Consider the following 7,497-nt stretch of genomic DNA (forward strand, 5'->3'; position numbering starts at 1 on the left):
ATTGTAACAATTCGTGACGTCAGATATTTTATATCCATTGGCCACTGCGATTTGTTTAAAAATGGTAACTTCTTTGTTAACTTCACACTGATGTCAAGGAAGCCGAGATAAACAATGGATCACGGAACGGAAAAAGACATTTTATACCACTGAGACTGGGCGTTAATAATTATATCAGTACATGTAGGCCTCCTGTAAATACTGAATATGTGCCTATTGTTCTGTGCAGTAATAGTAGAGTTTACGTAATAATTTATTGGTGGATTTTCGTTGATTTCTCGTTAATTGATTTTTCATTGTGATGTAAAATGTGAATAGCTACGACGGAGCTTACTGTCATAGCTATTGGGCTGGAGAATATATGGCTGTAATGCTTGAACTTTCGTTTGTTGAATCACCTGTCATTACTAATGAAGAAGCCGCACGTTTGTGAGCTAAGACTTTGTAAGACAGCTGTGTTACTAGCTGCGCACTATGGGATGCTATGCTGGAGTCTACAGTATTCGTCACGCCAACATAGAATCTAGGCTTCAGTATAAGGCCCCGCACAACAAAAATTTAAATTAAATTAAGAAACTACTGCTAAATTTTATTTGATAAATATAGTAATAACTTAAACGATCACTAGGAAACAAAATGATTCAGTTCAATATTTCTTACCCTGAGTTTCAAATGATAATGAAAATGAAAAAGTAATTAGTCGGGATAGCTGAATGTATAAACTCATCCTGAAAAAAAAAGTCAGGTCAAAATTTTCTTTCCTAATATCGAGGTCCATCAAAAAATGCATCGGACCCTCATCACAAGACAGCAGTGGAGTAGATCAAAAAGAGTCTTCGAAACTTCATGTTAGACTACAAGCTCAACATTTTGGCTTTAATCAGTATTGCAAGTAATACTTTGAGTCGACTAAGTTATGAAGACTACTGTAAAACTAACTAACTCAATTAGTGGGAAGTGAGGTCGCAAACCAATTATACATTTTTTTTAAAATTCAAATTTTAATGCTGACTGTTTGGGAAAGTATTGTATATTAATTAAATATAAGTAACCATTGCTTGCTCGTTACTCTCTTTTCACGTTTCTCAAACAAAAATGTTTACTTTTAGTTACGGCTCGTTGTTTGTAAAATTGAATAGTGATATTATTGTTCCTTTATTTTAATAAAATACAGTTGTTCATTGTTGTTAGTAAATTGAGAAGTACACCTTAACCCTTCAACTGCTCTGGACGTGTTAACGCGCGCGCCTTGTACCTGTACCTGTGTGCTCTGAACGTGTTTACGCGGAGACACGTTCATAGTACCAGGGACTGGTGGCGTGCGTAAACACGTTCAGAGCACACAGGGTTAGGTACAAAGGCGCGAGTGTTAACACGTCCAGAGAAGTTAAAGGGTTAATGATTTCAGCTCCAATCTTTTTCTAAAGACTAATAAATTCAATAAAAATATGAATTGTATAGTAAAATTTTCGATAGTTAATTAATAAACCTTAAATGTTGTGTTATAGGGCTTCAATCGAAAATTGCCCTAAAATTTGATTTTTGAGGGCTAGCTAGTTGTCGCAGTGCTTCCCTTGGTAGTGTCAGCAACATAGGTTCGTCCTAGAATATTGCCCTCACATACCAGCGCACTGCTAGTGTTGTAACGCGCGCTAGGCGCCATTTCCGCCACCGATGAGTGGCCTCCTCAGTTCCATCATTGCCGCGGTTAGTAAAAGTCGCGTGTAGAGAGAATAAAACGGGAAGCTGCACGTGAACACACTCTACACAAGCAGCTCTCAATGAATTAACAAGGATCAAATTGGTTCTGAGCACAATGGGACTTAACTTCTGAGGTCATCAGTCCCCTAGAAGTTAGAACTACTTAAACCTAACTAACCTAAGGACATCACACACATCCACGCCCGAGGCAGGATTAGAACCTGCGACCGTAGTGGCCGCGCGGTTTCAGACTGTAGCCCCTAGAACCGCTCGGTCACTACGGCCGGCAATTAACATGGAAATGAACAGTGTGGTCTATAGGCGTGGAACCACTCTTCAGTAACAAAAACAGGTGGTTAAACTGAAATTTAAATTCAATTACATGGAGGTTATAATTAAAATTCTGCTACTTGATCTGAGAACTGCTCCTGGGAGAGGTCGAAGACCAATTGCACCATAAATTGTTGAAGAAGTTCGTACTGCCATGGCTCAGAATTCTGTACATAACGTGTGATCTTCAAGCAGTGCTCAAGTTGTGTGACGACAGATGAACATACCATGATCCACCATTCGAAAAGTGCTGCGAACAGTTGAGAAACGGTATACGTACAAACTTCCAGGCTCTCACTGATGCAGATGAACACGCGATCTAGTGTTTTTTGTAACCTGAAACGTAAAAATGTTAAGAAATTAACAATCGTTACCCTCTCATGTGGAAATTAAAACATGTTATTTCTGTTGTCTATACGTAATTTGTCTTCGGCATGTTCTTACAAATGTTTCCACGATGTTTCATTGTCCTACGATCACTCGTTTTTCAGAGGGCCTTCTCAAGTAGCGAAAGCTTAACTACTGCCACTCCGTAGTGTGAACTGAAATATGGGAGAAAACCTCTGAAGCTGTACTGCAACATGGTGGGAGAAGCGGCAAGTACTTCGCTTTGGACTCCTCCTGAGCGATGTCTGAACACCTATTGTTGCTTCATCAGCAGCCGTTGTCAATCGTCCAGCTTTCTGTTTGTCTCTGACAAAGTCAGTTTCCTACAATTTCAGCTTAGCACTTTGGGTAATGGCTGGTGAAACCTGGTAGTCAAGGGATGGCAGGATTCGGTTACGATTGTGGACTGGGCCGTAATCAGTTACTATTGCCCTTTTACAATTATACACAATTTATTTTAAACCAGTATTTCCAGCCTCAACAATAAAAAAGTACCACACATTATTAATGAAGGAATAAACAACTGTGTAAATAATAGTGTTTTCAGTGAGTTACATTTTAACAAATCACCATTAAATACAGATACAGCAGATAATGTTTTAAAAGCAAGCCACTGTGATCTGGGCAGGAGGCCTTACACGCCAAATGGCAACAAATTAAGAATTGTTTAACACTCGCTTCAATTACAGGTATCGAAAAATTAAAGACAAGTCGCCACAAACACAGCAGAAGGCATTAGACGCCAGGAATGGCAGTAAGGTTTTAAATGATTACTGTGTAAATACAAATACCAAATTAGAATTTTAAGGCAAGTGATCACAATCACGTCTTAAGGCTTTACACGCCAGGAACGTTATTAATATAAAAAATTTAGGAACCTGCTGTAAAACAACAAATAAAGTAGCAAAGGTTAATTAAAAAACAAGCAACTGATCACCAAACGGGTGAAATAACACAACCCTTAGCATCCACTGAACGCTACACTGCTAGATTTATTCCAGAAGACGACCAGAACTATTAACTAGACATATATAACCTTTAATGTAGCATTACAAGGTATTGTAGTAAATAACACAATAATATAACAGAAGGACCAGTACATAGGTTCCTTAAAGTTTACTGAGGCAGATTATACCCGCGGAAGGCGTGGACTGAATGAGCGTTACACTGACCTACTGGCCATCAGACCTGCTTTTAGAACACACATGTCTTACAAGAACCAAGGGGCAATAGGTGGTGCTCCAGGAATCGACCTCTGAGAAAGTCTGGCAACAAACATTTTCGCGAGCGATGTGATAGGCAGCCAAGAGTTGCATTCACTTCACAAGATGGTAACTCAGACTAGTGGCAGTTTAACAAATGACTAATGATAATCTTGCTGAAGCTACCTGACGTCCTATAAACCAAATGAAACGATGGATCAATTCGCCAAAGCCGGAACCGGCGGTCTGCACTAAGTCCCCAGAATACTGTGCTTAGAGCGCCCGAAACGAGAAAGGAATCACTACCATCAGAGTAGAGGAATCACCAACCGGCCTACAATCAAGAAAGCTGTCAAAACTACAGGCCTTACCGGACAGCAACGTCAAGGCTAGGAAACGTACACTGTCGCTACATACACTAACCCCCAAGGCAGGTAACTGGGTCGTTAATGGCCACCGGGCAAGAAAAATTACCGCTGGTTGAACTTAACAAATTGTTACAAGTTGAATGCAGTCAATAGTAATAAAGCCTAGGAAAACTAATCAGATCCGCCTTCTCCAAGCACTCCACTCGCTGCTCTTCGCCTCGGCGACACTACGAGGAGCAACACGAACCCAAGTCACTGGAGAACCGCGAGATATCACAGTGGTGGAGGTTTCTCTACTTGGATTGAAATACACTTACCTTAAAGCTTGCTGAATCCGGGTTACGACGAGGTTGTCCACCCTCGTGACCACAGCCCTTCCATCCAGCAGTCCATGCATGCCGCCAGCGGTCCTGGCGTGTTCTGGCACTGCGCGGACCTGGCTCCTCCTGAGTCCCCAACCGAACTGGTCCACTCACACGACCCGGAAAAACAACGACGTCGCCCCAAAGATAGGGCAACAGTTATTACATATCGATAACCGCCGCTGCTGCCACTTGCGGACAGGCAACACTTGCGAAACCGAGTGGCGCCAGCCGACACGAGAAGATTAACAACGGCAACAATGCCAACTAAACGATACCGTCTGGCCTACAACAGAGGGCGGAAACCTACAAACAGGATCAGAGCGAACTGCAGCACGGTTCAGCTGGCCCGTCTCTGTGGTGGCGGTTTCGAATTCTGTGTGATAACACATTCGATCACTCTTCCGATATGAGCCCAATCTCAGTGCATTCAGCTTGTGTTAAAGCTATCGTCTTTCACGTCATCTGGGAGGGAGAAGCATCAGTCACAGCTTGAGAATAAATGAAGTTATGCTGAAATGAAAGACACCACTGATTATCTCGTGTATCTCTTTATCTGCTTGCTTTGTCACATGAGCCCTTAACCATTTGAAACTTACGAGTTGTATCCAAGACAGCGGCTTCCAAAAAGTTCGTCATGTAAGTAACGTAGCCTCACAGTTTTTCTCCGTTTTCCATCACATACTACTTGACTTTAACTTTGTTTATCCACTTGTTTTTTTCTTTTAGAATTATGGTTCCATAGTTACGAACCACCCTTTGTTGTGCATTTCAGCAATTAAAGAAAAATTGATCATTAGCTGTGATGAATTTTGGAGGCGAGAATGAGGACTAATAAAAGCCCTACTCAATCGCTTTGCTGCTGACTAAGGTCCGGCCGCTGTTGCAGTCAACTACTTGAATCATCTAAGATTCTGTTGCAGTTCCAAGGAAGTGAGCTATCTGTACATATTAGCTTTCGAGTTTGTGCACACGACTTGTACAATTTGTGGAAAACTGGTACCGAGTTAATCATTGCGTTGTGCAATATGTTACAAGCTCTATTGTTTAGGTAAAATATTGCGAAGTTGTGGTGTCTTGGACGCGATTTACTGCGTTGCAATCCACTTGGAGACAGCGTCTTCGCTTTTCATTGGCTGAGCAAAGCATGACCAAATGAGGCAGCGTGGATTTTCTGGGCGGTGATTGGTCAAAACGTTCGAGGCAGACGCTCCATTATAGATGCTGGCAGACTCGGGTGGCGGCCGTAACCAGGTGCGGTCTGCAGGTGACTTCTGCACCAAGTGCGTTCTGAAAATTCGTGGCCTGGGCAGAAATCTGTTTACCGTCCAGACTGTTTACTATCAGTAGCCATTGTTAATAAAGTGTTGTTAAGCGTTAACTGCAATAATTAAGATACTTATAGGGGCAGGGTGTCTGTTCTTTCGGACATGTCCTAAAGAACAGACACCATATCGCTATAAGTATATAGTTCTGGCAATACCGGCCATGACCTTCTTCTTCTGTGTGGATGCAATTCTTACGGGACTTGGTAAGAATGTCTTCCACGAGTAATGAGTGTGTTGGGGTGGGACACTACGAATGTAGTGTGTGGACATACAATGTGAGAATGTAGGTCTAGCGGGAGGCGCGGGCGAGATAGTCCCTGCAATCTCACTATCCATTGTGCCCAAGGTGGCTCAGATAGATAGAGCGTCTGCCATGTAAGCAGGAGATCCCGGCTTCTAGTCCCGGTCGCGGCACACATTTTCACCTGTCCCCGTTGATATATACCAACACCTGAATGTATTAATATAATTCTAATTTCGCATTATTAAGAGTTGGGTGGCAGCGGCGGAGTTGAGCGGTCGCCAGTGTGAGGTCACGGAACAGCAAAATTGTTCAAAAAATGGCTCTAAGCACTATGGGAGTTAACAAAATGTTAAAATGGCTCTGAGCACTATGCGACTTAACTTCTGAGGTCATCAGTCCCCTAGACATATAACTACTTAAACCTAGCTAACCTAAGGACATCACACATATCCATGCCCGAGGCAGGATTCGAACCTGCGACCGTAGTGGTCGCGCAGTTCCAAACTGAAGCGCCTAGAACCGCTCGGCCACTCCGGCCAGCAGCAAGTAGGTAAAGTATGTCAATTACTCAGATATTTATTCACTATAATAGTAACTGCATTACAAGGTAGTAGAGTGTGATCAGTGTTATTATTCACAAGCGTTCACTACCGATTTACACATATGAAGTGTTGTGAAATATTTCGCGTGCAATGGCAATAGTGTTTTGGGAAGCCGTAAAGCACTAAATAAATAACAGACGTCGATTAAAATAGATTTACGTGATCTAAAGTGGGAAGGTAATCCATATTTTCGTACAATCAGAATAGCTGGAGCGCTCCTTCATAAACAGAATCACGACCGACGGTGATCTTCTGCAGTAGGGGCAACAATCAACTTTAGAAGAAGTCAGGTGAGATACACAACAGAACTCCACAATGTACATCTGACACTCTAAACATCCAAACAGAGCTCGCATGTGTACGGATAGGCTGTTACTGTCAGCCGCTGGGACTTGGAAATTTTTGGAAATTTGTGATAGGTTCCAACGAGACCAAACTGCTGAGGTCATCGGTCTTTAGGTTTAATCTAGCTTAAACTAACTTACACTAAGGACAACACACATACCCATGCCCGAGGAAGAACTCGAACCTCCGACGGAGGGAGCCGTGGCAAGGCGCCCTAGACAGCGCTGCAACCCCGCGTGCCTGCGACATAGCCTTTGGAACGGAGCTGTTGTGTATTACCTGATGTTCTCCAGACACTTTGCGGTACACTTTACACTGTGAGTGCAACTGCTGTAGAGTATCATTTTTATTAAAAGGCTTGTTATTCTTTGCCACTTTCTTCAAGAAAAACCTGAAATACGTTCAGTGGCAGTATTCGCAGCCTGAAATAAAAATTGAAGCACCCAAGTGGCATGGTCGGACGTCAGTATAGCTTCATACACATAGACGCCGGCCTTGGATATGTAATTGGTTAGAGCTGCAGTTCTCTGTGACACGTGAAACGGCCCTCAGTGCATTAATGTTGTTCGTGTTTTGTGTCGTCACCAGGCCTGTTATGGTTCATAATGGACGCGAACAGCGTCAGTCG

The sequence above is a fragment of the Schistocerca gregaria genome, chromosome X, assembly GCF_023897955.1.
Source record: "Schistocerca gregaria isolate iqSchGreg1 chromosome X, iqSchGreg1.2, whole genome shotgun sequence".
NCBI lineage: Eukaryota > Metazoa > Arthropoda > Insecta > Orthoptera > Acrididae > Schistocerca > Schistocerca gregaria.